General features: G+C 38.2%; 1 protein-coding gene and 1 long non-coding RNA gene across 5 annotated transcripts in view; one reads left to right on the top strand and one right to left on the bottom strand.

Moving 5' to 3' along the window:
• LNP1 (leukemia NUP98 fusion partner 1) overlaps nucleotides 1-15,727 on the bottom strand; it is a 38,304-nt gene that overhangs the window by 15,578 nt on the left and 6,999 nt on the right. The gene's annotated exons all lie outside the window — the stretch shown is intronic.
• LOC128315158 (uncharacterized) lies at nucleotides 8,067-15,064 on the top strand. Its single transcript, XR_008297622.1, has 3 exons — nucleotides 8,067-8,391; nucleotides 10,305-10,409; nucleotides 14,794-15,064. It is a non-coding gene; the product is annotated as an uncharacterized LOC128315158 (long non-coding RNA).

Genomic DNA, 15,727 nt, shown 5'->3' with positions numbered 1-15,727 from the left:
ACTAAACAACCACTTCACCATCAGGCAGCCTCAGGGAATGTCTATTTATAAATTGTGCAGCCCACATTCCCTCCCCTCCCCCTGTCTTTTTAAATTGAGGCTTTTTAATCCTTCCATTGCTGGGGCTTGTGCCTCCAAGCCTAAGGGTGGGAAGCACAGTCCACTGCCTGGTTTTCCCTGTGCTTTGCTGCCGATGGCATGTGATGGCATCTCCAGCTGTCAATGATGATGGAGCATGACCTTATAATATGCCTGTCAGCTCCAGGCTAGTTCTGAAATGGGGCCACTTACAAGGGACAGACTGACTACAGCCTGCTAGATGGCCAGCTTTTGGCATGTTATATTGTCTGCTAGATACACTCCTAGTAAATAAAACTGCTATTGATACAAAATCCTGGGATTAAGGGAGCATTTTTTTTACTGATGTATCATTTATATCTGCATAAATGTAAATAATATACATGTATGTATATAATGTACAAATATTAAGTGTTCAGTTTGATGAATTTTTTACATGCATATACCCATATATGATCACCACCATGCAGGTGAAGACAAAACATTTCCAGCATCTCAGCTGGCTCCCTTTGTCCTTCCTCCAATCCATCCTCCCTCCAAAAGGTTATGACTTCTGGCTGCTGACTCTATAATTTTGCCTGTTTTTGAACTTTGTTTCAATGGTATTATACAGAATGTATTATTTCATATCATTCAATGTTATATTGGTGAGATTTATCCATTCTTTTGTAGTAATGGTAGTTCATGCTATATAGTACTGCATTGTATGAATATCCCACATTTTAAAAAATTCAATCTACTAACTGATGGTCATTTTGGGCTGTCATTTGGGTTGTGTTCAGGTAGGGCTATTATAAAAAGCTTCTATGAACACTATAACCTTGCCTTTTAGTGGGTATTTTTTGAGATAACAGGAATAATACATTTATTAAACCCCTGCTTTGTACCAGGTATGAAGTCAAATATTTTACATATTTGTAAATGTACATATTTAAATGTATCCTGGGAGATTTGTATCACATTTTATAGATAAGGACAGTGAGATTCAAACAGATCATCACTTGCTCAAGGTTAAATTACTACTAAGCAGCATAGCCAAGTTTGAAGCAAGGAGTAGAATAATGAAGTCCAGACTCCACCATTCCACCAGTATTCCAAAAAAACTTTGAGAAATCTTTCATTTGTAAACAGAGGTATTCTTGGCCATTTCCCATATGAAAACTCTTTGAGCTGCAAAAAGACATGCTTAATAATTGTGACCAGTGTTTCTAGAGCATGGTACCACAATTTCTAAGTTGCTAAGGGAAAATAACCAAAGCATAAAATAGCTTGCAACATTTTTACTTCTTGTTTTAAATAGTGAGAGATACAGGCTTGTAACTTTGTATATTTTTATTACAGAATGCAGAAAGCCTGCTTCTCAATGGCCCAGATGAGAAAAGTTATAACTATAAATGTATGCAACCACTATTGGTTGTCTCTATTATTAAAGAAAGAAACATGGTAACTTCATTGGGGAAGCAGGATAGGTATGTCCACAAAACTTAACTATGGATAAACCTCTTCTTTTCTATTCCTCTTAAGACAGGAATGTCTTTTCTTCCAATTTTCGAAACAAAATAATAAATCTATGACCAGAGGATTGAAAAACCAGAACAGGTCATACCTAATTATTGCTTAAAAGTATTTTGAGGAAAAGAAATAGGACATTATTTTAAAAACCTCTTTGAGTGACATCTATGTCTTGGAGTTCTGAACCCTTCTTATATTGGGAAATGTGCAGATAAAGTTATAAATATGGATATTTATTATGTGGAATTGGCTTATGCAATTATAGAGGTTGATAAGCCTCACAATCTACCATCTGCAAACTAGAGACCCAGAAAAGCCAGTGGTGTAATTCAGTACAAGTCTAAAGACCTGATAACCAGGGGAGCCAATGGTGTAAATCCAAGCCCAAGGGCAGGAGAAGATGAGATATCCCAATTTATGAAGTGAGGTGGGAAAAAAGGGCAAATTCCTCCTTCTGTCCTTTGTTCTCATCAGATCCTCAACTGATTGGATGAGGCCCACCACACTGGGGAGGACAATCAACTTTATTGAGCCCATCAATTCAAATGCTAATCTCATCTAAAAACACCCTTACAGACACATCCAGAAATAGTGTTTAATCTGGGCACCCCATAAAATTGACATAAAATTAACCATCACAGGCACTAACCCCATTCATGAGGGCTCCACCCTCTCATTTATCTCCCAAAGCCGTTATCTACAAACCATCATATTATATTTAGGCTTCAACATATGAATTTTGTATGATTACAACATACAGCCCATAGCAGGGTCCCCACATAAACAGCACCCATTAAAAACCATGGGCACTAAGTCCCAAATGAGAATGTAGACACTTCACATGTGTTGCCAAAACTCATTACTGGAGAAATTAAACACATCCTATAATAAGGCTTCAGTGGAAAAAATATATATATATTTTGGAAGCTTGTGCCTGGCTTTCTTCAGACTTCACCCAACATGCCCTTTACCATTTTAGATTTTACTTTGTATCCTTTCAGTGTAACAAATCTTATCCATAAGTATAACTATATGCTGTGGATTTTTCTAGCAATCTTTAAACTGGGGTGCCAGTTGGTGTCAGAAGTGGGATTCATTAAAAACAGCTCTGACTCACTGAAATATGGCTAAAACAGTGTTTGGAGAAAGGAGGTATGAAAGGGATACAATTGTGAACCTTCACCTCCCAATGGCCACCTAGTCACCTGTGGTATGAAACAGCAGCGGAGATGATGTCTCTTGTGAAAGGTGAAGGTTACCTATGGAATTAAAAATGATAGATCCAACCCTAGGAGAATTGGGTTTATTGGCCGCTTTCGGCCATGGTAGCTAAGGTGAAGGAATTAAAAAGTGCAGGCTGAGTGACATCTTTAGGTTTTGTTCTGTCCTTCAGGTGGGAGGAGAAAGGGTTCAAACATTCCTTTAAAACATTTTGTGTGAGCCAAAATGTTGTATGTTTGTATTGTTCACTCCTCCAAGTGGGAGGAAATAAGATTAAGTCAGTTCCAAGGCTGGAGAAAACTTTACACGAATTAGGAAAAAAAGACAGAGACGGGGGGGGGGGGGAGAAGAAGAGGGGAAAAATAACAATCTACCCACTGGTGCAGCAGCCTGTTGCATTCCAGCTGGGATCTGTCAGTAGTTGTAATGTTAATCCCTAAAAGTGTTGAATTTACTGCTAAGGTTTGAGTAAACTTGCAACAAAAAAAAAAAAAAAAAAAAAAAAAGAAAAGAAAAGAAAAGAAAAGAAAAGAAAAGAAAAAGAAAAGAAAGAAAGATTAAGAAACTTTCTAAAATGTGTTTATTTTTTGTTTTATGGCTATTGCATCTGGGTATATAATTTTTTTAATGATTAAAAAATATATGCTTGTAATTTCATAAAGGCTAGAAGGATTATTCTAATCTGGTGAAGTCTCCCAATAAAAGTGTTAATATAACATAACTTTCTTGTTTGGATGGATTAAAAATTTAAACTCTTTGAACTTCTGAATATTGAAATCTTCATAACTAATTATTTTTGCTATGATTTTTGCCTGTTGGACCCTATGAGAAAAGGCAGACAACAGAAAGAGAAATATTCTCCACAGGAAAATATAGTTTTTGAGGTTTAAAAAGTAGTTTTTTAGCTTGATAATAAGTTTCTGTAAAATCAGAGGTCTGACTCTTACAGGCTGGTGATTTTCTAGACTAAGTGTGTATATTTTTGAGTAGGTCAATTTGAACTCTAAGTCCAACAAGATAAAGGGGGCTTAAAAAGCCTTGGAACACCACTGTCTAACCTGTAGTCTCTCACCTTTGCTGCTGTCAAAGAAAAGTCATTGGCTTTTTGGAATCCTGAATTCAGAGATCCTAATTGCCTGTACCCGATGGTATGCTGAAACCTAACAACATCTGTAACAGACAGTTCCAATCTTGGAAAGTAGACATAGGCTAATCAAACAGACTCTAAGACGACTGAAGACTTAAGACACCCCTCTGTAGGGCCAGAAACATTGTGGATGCTGGCTGGACCACATGGGTCACCTGTAGATACCCACTAGGAAGGGCTCATTCTCTGATGGGACCATCTGAAACCAAGCTGCTAGTGGCTGTATATTTCTAACGCAGGGGCTAATTGCATTTGAGATGAATGATCACAAGGAACCTAATGTGTGATTCCCATTGAAAGCTGTTAAGTTGGAAGACAACACAGAATGTAGGGTAGACCTCTCCACTCCACTCCTGACAGAGGGGGGGTCTCCTCTCACCCGCTGCTCAGGAATGTCTCATTGCTGTTGACTTATGTCTGACTTTCAAGATTATTTGAAATTTGCAACGACAGACTGATAGCCTGATTCTACTTTACTTACCTTTCTCCTTAGTTAGGCAGTTTGATTATTAAATGTAGCAATTCCCAAACAAAGATTGTTCTTTTTCAGGCTGATTACTGAATAAATGATCAGGATGAAAAGGGTGAGGGTTATGTAAACATGTTCTGAAAACTTTTGAAAATTCAGGATTTTGTCCTAACCAGTTCCTGAAGATGATATGTCTTTCTGGTTAAGTTATATTAACAGTGTTTTTCTGTGTAAATTCTTCTATCCCTCTGTTATGAATTTGTTAAATTACCACTTATTAAGTGGAGCATGGGATGTCAGATGGTGAACTGTGGTTCAACAACAGACCACAAGCAGAATTAAAATAGAGAAGTTTTTTATTTACAGGTCCTGGAGGAAGTATCTGGCACACCTTGAGGGCTATTGTGGGGAGGTCATGGCAGAGTGCTGACAGAGTGAGGCAGAAGCTGGGACACATGTTTTTATTAAAGTCTGCAGGTGGAGTGCTTTGGGATTCCCAGGTCTAAGGTTACATTGGTCAACTCAAGCTAAAAGGGCAGGGTCTGATAAGCCACACGGTAGTCTTATTTAAGGAGTTCCATAAGGGGAAGGCAGTGGGGGTCAGGGGAGATTGTTGATCATGAGGGCTGTTGGGGAAGTGATAGCAGGAACTTACATGTGCCTGTGACTCTGCAGACTGCTATCTAGGGCATGTGCTTGTATGAGGGGTCTAGTGTCAGTTTAAGGTCACTGCTTGGTCAAACAAAATGATGTCAAGGTAGCAATACCATGGAGTAACAGCTAAATTCTCAATACCCTCTTTACACCCAACTCTTGTTGATGAAAAATGAGAATAAAAAATGACTGGGGAAGAAACATAAAGTAATGATTATTAAATGAGACACACTGATTTTGTAATAACAGAAAACACACACACACACACACACACACACACACACACACACACACACACACACACCCAGCACCTGGGAAATGCAGGAAGGAGGACATTAATGATCCCTATTTCTCATAACTACTCTGTTTTTCAGAACTACTCCTGAATGCCAACGTTGCCTTCCCAGGATGCTGTGAGGTCCTGAATTCAAACCAACTACTGAACCTATGATCACACCTGACAGTGCTGACTGTGGGGCAGCTCCTATGTTCCCATGAAGAACACCTCTAGATGTCGTCCACACTCATGAGGCAAATGAACTGATGTCAAAAACAAGCAAAACTGGCTGAAACTGCCTTCTGGAAGTGCTTCTAAAACTAGGGACTCAACTGCATTACTTGGACTGGACAGAGACCCTAGAGCAGAAGGACCCACAGTGGGAAGCCACACTGGGGAGCCCTGTTAACCTCTAATGCCTAACTAATGTATGTCTTCATTGGGTGACCTAACAATTGCAAACTTTTTGTTTCCAAGAGTACTCTCTGGGATTATACATCTTATACATGCACCTTGACTTTCATGAGTCACCTCAGTCCTGGAAGACATGCAGGACAGCTTCAGCTTTACTAGCCTTGTACTGCACTTGAACTGATCACTTAGGTCAAGTAAAAAAAGTTAATTCAAACACTTTAGGAGAGAGCCACCTGACTTACTAAAATTGAACTTAATTGTTAATTTTTTAAAAGGTTACTTATTTATTTTGAGACAGAGAGTGCCTGTGGGCCCATGGGTGGGGGAGGGGCAGAGCAAGAAAGGGAGAGAATCCCAAGCAGGCTCCACAATGTCAGCACAAGATCATGTCATGAACCGCGAGATCATGACCTGAGCTGAAATCAAGAGTCAGACGCTTAACTGCCTGAGCCCCTTAGGAGCCCCTGACCTTTATTGTTAATGGGACTTGTTTGTTTAATTTTAATTTTTTAAATTTATTTTTAGAGAGAAAGCACGAGCAGAGGATAGGGGCAGAAGAGGAGACAGAGAGAGAGACAGAGAGAGAGAGAGACAGAGAGAGAGAGAGAGAGGGAGAGAGAGAAAGAGAGAACCTTAAGCAGGCCCCATGCTCAGCACAGAACCCAACTCAGGTCTCAATCCCATGACCCTGGGATCATGACCTGAGCCTAAATCTTAACCAACTGAGCTACCCAGGCGTCCCAGTGGGATTTGTTTTAATTGGCTAAATCCAGGACTGTGGAGGGCATAAGAGAGTCAGTACAGCAAGTTGCCTTCACCCTGCCGCATGGGGTTCTACTGATGATAATTTTGCCCTAAAAACGTCTTGGCCAAATGGGGTAGACTATGTGGAAAAGAGTTAGCATAGTAGCCTGAGACTACATATCCTTAGAAAAGCCTTCCTGCAAGGTTGGCCCTTGACTGGCATCTGGGAACCTGGCTGGTTAACTTTCCCTAGTATTATAAAATATACCCTAATTAATGAGTAGTCTAAATAGCTTATCCAAACTTTGGTTTATGCTGAACAACTAGTTTTTTTTTTTCCTGGAAGTCTGGAATTTCTGTACATGCTAGACAGTGTGTGCCTCATGACCATCATCCAATAAAAGGCCTGGGGTCTGAGTTCCCGGTAAGTTTCTCTGGTAAACAACACTTCTCATTAATGGAAGAATTAAGCATGTTCTATATTCCAAGGGCTCTTGGAAGCTTGAGACAGGTTTCCTCCAGACTTCACTTATGTGTCTTTTTACTTTGATGATTTTTCTTTGCATCATTTTATCAACTGCATGCTGAGCCCTGTGAGTCCTGTGAGTCACTGCACCTAAGGCTGGTCTCCAGGACTCCCCAATACAGGAAGGAAAAGGAACCCTTCACAACTTTGGCCAAAAATTCTCCCAAAGAAATAAGCTATGAAGTTACCCCCCAAATGAAAAAGAATTTGGTCTACATTATATAAAATCAGTCCACTTCCATTTTTTCTCCTACTTTAGCTCATTTACTTAAAGGTATGAGAAAGATGGCTCCCTGATTTGCCTGAACAAAGGTCCTTATAACAAACCCGGAGCAGCAAGGGGACAGCAGCAGCAGTTGTCAGGTCTTGGCAGCTGGCGGAGAACTGCTCTTCCAGTCTGTCTTAGAATCCCTCACACAAGAGGAGGCCATGTCCCAACCTGGGAGCCTGGCCACCAGCTTCCCCTGGCAGATCCCTGGACACCTGCCTTGAGGAGACAGTGCCAGGGGCACTGGACCAAAGGGAGCTGCCCTTTGGCCCCTGCTCTAATGTTCTGCCTTGCCAGGCCCACGGTGTGTACTCAAAAGTGTCAAAGGCGCCAAGACAGCTGAAGTTTTCTAGAAAGTTTAAATGTGTGTTTTCTTATCATTCTTAAGGTGAAAGGAATTACCTTCCCTTCGAGGGTAGGAAGCTTGTGGTGTGTGTGTTCTCATAAAGCAGTCAGACATCATGGGTACCCAGGGAATCAGTGAGAATAATCCTTGAGCTATGTGAAAATGCAGCGGCTTTTCGATGCCCCCTCTCACATTCACTGCTTCAGGAGACTACTATCATGAAAAAATGATTTTCTCTTTATTTCATTCTCATTTATTTATTTCCCTTTATTTACTGCAATGCCTTCCCTTTATTTATTTCATTCTCTATAGCCCCTATGGTTATAGTAATTTATTTTTTTAGTTCATTTTCTTCCTTGGCAGTTAAAGGGAAGAATTATTCCCCATACTATTTTCAAGCTTTCCTGAGCCAGTCTCATTCGAGAAAGGAGGTGCTATGTATGGGAGAACTGAGCTGCTACATCCTTATATATTTATGTATAGTCAAAATACATCGGCGGTTTTTATACAGTTTCTACTTGCCAGAAAGCAGTGCTTGAATATTTGAAACTGTGTGCTGTTATATTTAGTGTCCTGGTTGTTAGAATGTTCTTTTGCAGGCAACATGTCATAATGTAGTCATCCATTTCCATGATTGTTATCAAGTTACACTGTGAAGTTTGCAGTGTATCAGGTTACACTGTTGAAGTGATCATCAAAGGCACGACTGCTTGGTGTTTAACCAAGGGTCTGAAAGTATGTATTATTTGAGGGCAGATCATCATTATTTCTTATTCTAAAAAGTTATGTAGCTTATATCATGAAAACTATTTTTAAAATATACTATTGTTGATGTAAAAAATATATGAGGAGGATGGGCGCCTGGGTGGCTCAGTCCACTAAGCCTCCAATTCTCTCATTCTCTCAGGTCATGATCTAACGGTTGGTGAGTTTGAGCCCTACAATGGGCTCCGAGCTGGCAGCACGGAGCCTGCTTGGAGAAGTCTCTCTCTTCCTCTCTTTCTGCCTCCCCATCACTCACAAACACGCGTACTCTCTCTTTCTCAATATAAATAAATTTTAAAAATGTATGTATATGAGGGTGGAAAAGGTTTGCCTACAAAAATATTGGTTAGATAAATATCTAGTTACTTTGGCATTAAGCATCATTAAGTTCTGCAGGATTTGGGCTACTGGTGGGTTTCATAATAGTCAAAGTCATTAGATGCTGGAATAGGTTTTTATAAGACAATACATCATCTCTTCCACAGAGAACTTTAAGCATGGCATTCATTCTCATCTGCCAGAGATGGAATCTGTCTAGCTTTGCCTCCAGTAGTATTATTAATTTTATGGCCTCTCAAGGTCTTGTTGATTCCTGAGCAGCTATTATTCTAAAACAGATTGCACATCCTATTTGTTAAAATTTGCCATATGTAAAAGAAAAAAAAAACTTTATCAGTTTAGTTCATCAGTGTGTTATACTTCAGAAAAGGCTTCCTCCAAGTCATTAATTACAATTTCACCGAAACTAAGGGTAATGTCTCAGCACTTTCTTTTAATCTGGGTCTACAAGCCTCCCCATAAGAAATGCTTCAGAAAAGAACTGAAGGAATTAGAGAATCTTTTGAGCTCACTTCTAAGAGGGGCAAAATTGTGCATGTACAATAATGGTGTAGACCACCAAACATTTAAAGGAAACTGTGACAAAATATGACAGTTAGGAAAAGAAATTGGAAAGTCTGAGTCAATAAACAATGGGTGGTCTTCAGACTATTATAAATAAAAATTTTAATGAAGCTCCAGAACAATATTTTCTGAGGATCAAATGCCATATAATGTTAGTATGAATATAGTCTTTCTGGAAAGAAATATATCAAGATGTATTAAGAAGATTTTTAAAAAATATTTATATTCTTTGATCCAGAAATTTCTCTTCTTAGTACTATAGGTATATAAACAGGTACAACAAAAGATATTTGTTCATCATAACATTATTTAAAATAGCAAAAATATGGAAACATATTAAACGTATGACAATTGAAGACCATGCTAATAAATTATGATATATTCATATAACAGAATTCTGTGCAATCATAAAAAAGCGAGGGATTTAATGACACAGAAAACTTCTCAAAATATTTGTCAACTTGACTGGGCCATGTTACCCAGATGTTTGGTCAAACATTATCCTGTATATTTTTGTGAGGGTGTTTTTGGATGAGATTTACATTTTTTAAGTGTAAATTGTTATTTATTTATGGCAAATAAAATTTCAAAAAAATTTTGAATATAGTTGACACACAATGGTATGTTAGTTTCAGGTGTACAACATAGTGATTCCACATCTCCATATGTTATATTACGCTCACCACAAGTGTAGCTATGTCTGCTACCATACAACATCATTACAATATCATCGACTATGTTCCCTATGCTGTGCCTTTTATTCCCATGCCTTCTTCACTCCATAACCAGAAGCCTGTATCTCCCATTCCTCTTCATCCATTTGCCCATCCCTCTGGCAACTATCACTTTGGTCTCTTTATTTATAGGTCTAATTCTTTTTTTGTTTGTTTATTCATTTATTTTATTTTGTAGATTCCACATATAATTGAAATCATATGTTAATTGTCTTTGTCAATCTGATTTATTTCACTTAACATAAGACCCCTAGATCCATCCATGTTTGTTGCAAATGGCAAGATCTCTGGATGAGATTTATATTTCAACTGGTGGACTTTGAGTAAAGCAGATTGCCATCCATACTGCAGGTGAGCCTCATTTAATCAAATAAGCCTAAATAGAAAATAAGGTTGACCTACCCCCAAAACAGGGAATTCTACCAACAGACTGCCTTTGTACTTCAACTGCAATATTGCTTACCCATGAGTCTCTAGCCTGCTGGCCCACTCTGCAAATTTTGGACTTGCCAGCCTCCATATCATGTGAGCCAATTCTTTAAAATAAATCTCTCTCTCAATCTTTCTCTCTCTCTCCATAACACACACACACACACACACACACACACACACACACACACACACCCTATTGGTTTTGTTTCTCTGGAGAACGCTAATATATACAATTCATTAGTATGATCTCAAATATCAACTATGAATCATGGATTTCAGATAATTTTTATTTGTTCTTTATACTTATTTCTATTCTTCAAGTGATTATGCATCACTTTTGTAATCATGAAAAGATGCTATTTTAAAATTTTTTAATGTTTATTTATTTTTGAGAGAGAGAGAGAGAGAGAGCACAAGCAGGGGAGGGGCACAGAGAGAGGGAGACACAGACTCTGAAGCAGGCTCCAGGCTCTGAGCTGTCAGCACAGAGCCTGATGCAGGGCTCTAACTCACGAACTGTGAGATCATGACTTGAGCCAAAGTCAGAGGCTTGCCAACTGAGCCACCCAGGTACCCTGAAAGATGTTATTTTAAAACAACTCATGCATGTCATACTTAATGGGGAAAGACTGAAAGCTTCCCCCCTGAGATAAGGAAAAAGGCAAGAATTTCCACTCTCACCACTTTTATTCAACACAGCGCTAGTTCTATCCAGTTCAATAAGGGAAGAAAAATGGAAGTGGGGTGAGGGAAAGCATACAGATTTTAAAGAAAGAAATTAAATTGTCTCTATTTGTGATAATGATTGTCTCTATATAAAATCCCAAGGGATATACAAAAAAACACTCCTAGAACCTAGAAGTGAGTTTCAGCAATGTTACAAGATACAGACTCAATACAAAGAAAAATTAACTGCATTTTCTACATACTGAAAATGAACACACAGAAATAAAATTAAAATTATAATACCATTTACAATTGCTCCAAAGAGGGTGAAATACCTAGATACAAATCTAACAAAACATGTACAGACACTGTATGCTGAAAAGGACAAAAAGCTGATAAAAAGAAATCAAAGAAGATGAAATAAATAGAAAGGCTTACTCATGAATTAGAAGAGTCAACAGAGTAAAGATGTCATTTCTCCCCATACTGACCTCTAGGTTTAATATAAATGCCTATCAAGGTGTTTGTAGACATAGAAAAGCTTACTCTAAAATTTATAGAAATTCAAAGGACATGAAATAGTTAAAAACAGTTCTGAAAAGAATAAAGTAGGAAAATCATGCTATACAATGTGAAGGCTTACTGTATAGCTACAATAATAAAGAATGTTCTATTGATAGAGAAAAACACACATGGACCAATGGAACAGAACAGAGAATCCAGGAACAGATATAAATATATATATTTAAACTAGATTTTGCAAAAGTGCAAAAGCACTTTTGGCAGAGTGGGGGTGGGGAGTAAGGAACAATCTATTCAACAAATGGTGCTGGGACAATTGGACATTCACATTTTAAAAACTGAATCTTCCAGCAGCCATCTGGCAGTGCACACACATGTGTGTTTGCCCTGTTTAAAAAAATTAAAAAAAGGAAAAACAAAGTAAAAAATGAATCTCGACCTATGTCTCACACCTTATACAAAAATTAACTCACAATGGATCACAGAATTAAATATAAGTTGTGATGTTATAAAGCTTCTAGGGAACAAAATGGAGACAATATTTGAGATCAAGAACTAGGTAAAGAGGGGTGCCTGGCTGGCTCAGTTGGTGGAACATGTAACTCCTGATCTCAGGGTTGTAGGTTTGGGTGTAGATATTACTTAAAAATAAAATCTTGGGGCACCTGGGTGGATCAGTGGGTTGGGTGTCCAACTCTTGATTTTGGCTAGTGTTGTCATCTCACAGTTTGTGGGATCAAGCCCTACATCAGGCTCTGCACTGACAGTACAGAGTCTACTTGGGATTCTCTCTTCTCTCTCTGCCTCTCTCCTACTCACACACACTCTCTCTCAAAATAAATAAATAAATTTTAAAAAAATCTTTAAAAATAAAATTTTTAAAAATAAAAAATAACAAAGCAAAGAGTTCTTAGATTTGGCACTAGACATATAATTCATAAAAGGAAAAACTGATTAGCTAGATCCCATCATATTAAGAACTTTTGCTCTGTAAATCACCCTGTTAATAAAATGAAAAGAAAGGCTAAAGACTGGGAGAAAATATTTGCAAACAATGTATCCAACAAGGACATGTTTCTAGAATATATAAATAACTGTCAAAATTCAACATTAAAAGAACAAAAGAGCAAAAGACATGAAAGACACTTCATTGAAAAAGACATATAGATAGCAAATAAGCACAAGGAAAGTTGTCGGCATCATTACCCATCAGGTAAATGCAAATTAAAGACAAAATCAGTTATCACTCTAAACACCTATCAGAATGGATAAAATTTATTAAGACTAGTGTAAACACCAAGTGCTGGAGATGCAGCAGAGAAGCTAACTCATTCTTGCCTTGCTGGTAGGACTTAAAAGTGGTACAGTCACTTTGGAAAACAGTTTGCTAGTTCATTTTAAAACTAAAAGTGTGGGGTTCCTGGGTGGCTCAGTTGTTTAAGTGTCTGACTCTTGATTTTGGCTCAGGTCATGATCTTACGGTTTGTGAGATCGAGCCCCAAATTGGAATCTGTGCTGACAGTGAGGAGCCTGCTTGGGATTCTCTGTCTCCCTATCTCTGCCCTTCCCCGACTCATGGCATGCACATGCATGCTCTCTCTCTTTCTCTCTCTCAAAATAAATCAGTATTGGGTATAATGCACTATTGGGTATTTACCCTTGAGTAATTAAAACCTATGTTCATGCTAAAACCTACACGTGAATGAATATGCAGATTTGATATACACAATTTAGATTGCCCTCAAGAGAATTATGCTGAGTGAAAAGTCTTAAAAGAATTCATACTATATAATTTTATTTATACAACATTCTTGAAATAACACAATCATAGAGAGGAAGAACAGATTAGTGATTGCCAAGGGTTAAGGATTGGGAGCAGGGGGTTGTGGCTATAAAAGTTTAGCATGAGAAAAACTTTGTGATGATGGAACAGTTCTGTATTTTGATTGCAATGGTAGTTACATGAAACATGTGTGAAAACTGCACAGAATTTTAACACACACATACAAGTGCATGTATGGCTAATGAAATCTGAATAAATTTTGTAGATTGTATCAATGTCAATTTCCTGGTTTGATATTGTCCTATAGTTATGCAAGTTGTCAATACTGGAAGAAGTGGCATGAAGGGTACATGGGACCTCCGTGTGCATTTATTTGCAACTTTCTGCGAATCCATAATTATTTCATAATAAAAGTAAAAAGAAAAATGAGTACTACTAAGAAAAAGAAACTTCTCTAAATGGGTAGCTACAAGATCAAAATGCTGTTGAGCTAGAGGTATTCAGGGATGACAATAATGAAGACAGCATAGGTTTTCAATCTCTCTGAATCCCCACATAAAAAAGCCAGTAGAACAATTGTAGAGGAACATATCCATAGACAACTCTACAGCAAATATTGATGACAAAATGGGCTCCGCCCCCAAGTGGACAGTGTGAGTCAAACCACCAAAAGCTAAGACCTGGGACAGTTGTCCAAGCAGGAGGAAAAAGAAGGAAGCAACAGGGCATCTGCCAGACCTGAGAACAGGAGAACCACAAAATAGCCAATAGTTTGGCAAACATAAGGGACCAGTTTAAGAATAGTGCTAATCTTTCATCCACCAGCATTGCTAAATTATTTTATTATTTCTAGTAAATTATACTTTTGGGGGGGGTTCTATGGAGACAACCAGATTGTTCATAGATAATGAAAAGTTACTTCTTCCTTTCCAATCTCCTTTTATTTCTTTTTTTGTCTTATTATTTTGTCTAACACCTTCAGTACTATGTAATAGAACCTGAAATCCCTGACTGATTCTTGACTTAAAAAAGAGAAAAGTACTAACATTTCATTGTTAGGTATGATAATTTATTTAGACTTCCAGATGATCTTTATAAAGCTTCCATAATAAAAATGTTTTTATAATTGTGTCCTGGGCAATTATGGCAAGATAGTAACATTGGTTAAATCTTAGTAGAAGATGGTGGTAGAGTAAAAATAATTGCAACTTTTTTGCTACTTCTCCTATGGAAAGTTGGAGTCTAATTCACCTCCCCATGAATCTGTGCTGGCCCTAGTAACATGTCTGACCCATAAAATGTGGCAGAACAAGGCTTTACAAAGCTATGCAGCTTCTTCCTAGGGCTCTTGGGACATTCTCTCTAGGAACCCTGAGATGGCCCCAACTGCCATGCTGGAAAGGCCACAAGAAGGTGTCCCCCTGAGTAATCTGAAATGCATCCAGTCTTCAAGCCATTTTCACCAAGGTGTCAGGCACTGAGTGAAGCTTTCTGGAACCCTCCAGATCAGGCCATCTGCCAGGAGTATAAACCATTGACACCAACAGGAGAGTCAATCAAGCCTTGCCCAAACTCCTGAGCAATAAAACTTTAAGATATACTAAATTGGTTGTTCAAAGCCACTAAGTTGCTTTAAGCCACTGCTACTTGGGATAGGTTGTTAAGCAGCAATAGGTAACCAGAACATAGACACAGAAACTATCTTTTATGGTTTTACATTTCTTTCATAATTTAGCAAAATTGAGTCTCCTCCTCATTGCTGGATTTGAAGCTAGTTTCCACTGGCTTGGAAAAACAACAAAAGGTAAAGATAGGGGAAGTATAGCCTAGAGGTCCTCAGGTTCAATGCTAGATCAAGGCTAAGATCAAGTTTGTATAACCAAGGTTCCTAGTCTAATATGAATGAATTAGAAAATGGTACCCTTTTTTTGGTGGATATTCCACTGCAGGCTGATCACTTAGTGATGGACAGTATCTTCATGCAATTCAGAAAAAGGAGCACCTTTCTCCAGGCAGACACAGCCTGATGCCAGACTGAGGAACAAAATGCAGGCTGGACCTTAGCCCCCACTTGATCCAGCCTTCTTGTGTAGGGCACAATTCATGTAACCTATATATAATATCTTTATAAGTATAAGCAAGGCAACATTTCCACATGTGCAAATGACACAAATTCTTGTGGGTGGTGATGAACTAAATTGATGAGGATAGAAAAATCTTAACAAATCTGTGAGTGGGCAGAAAGGTAGCAAATGCGTGCATCAAG

Source organism: Acinonyx jubatus, chromosome C2, assembly GCF_027475565.1.
Source record: "Acinonyx jubatus isolate Ajub_Pintada_27869175 chromosome C2, VMU_Ajub_asm_v1.0, whole genome shotgun sequence".
NCBI classification, from domain to species: domain Eukaryota; kingdom Metazoa; phylum Chordata; class Mammalia; order Carnivora; family Felidae; genus Acinonyx; species Acinonyx jubatus.
This window is presented reverse-complemented; position numbering and strand designations above follow the sequence as displayed.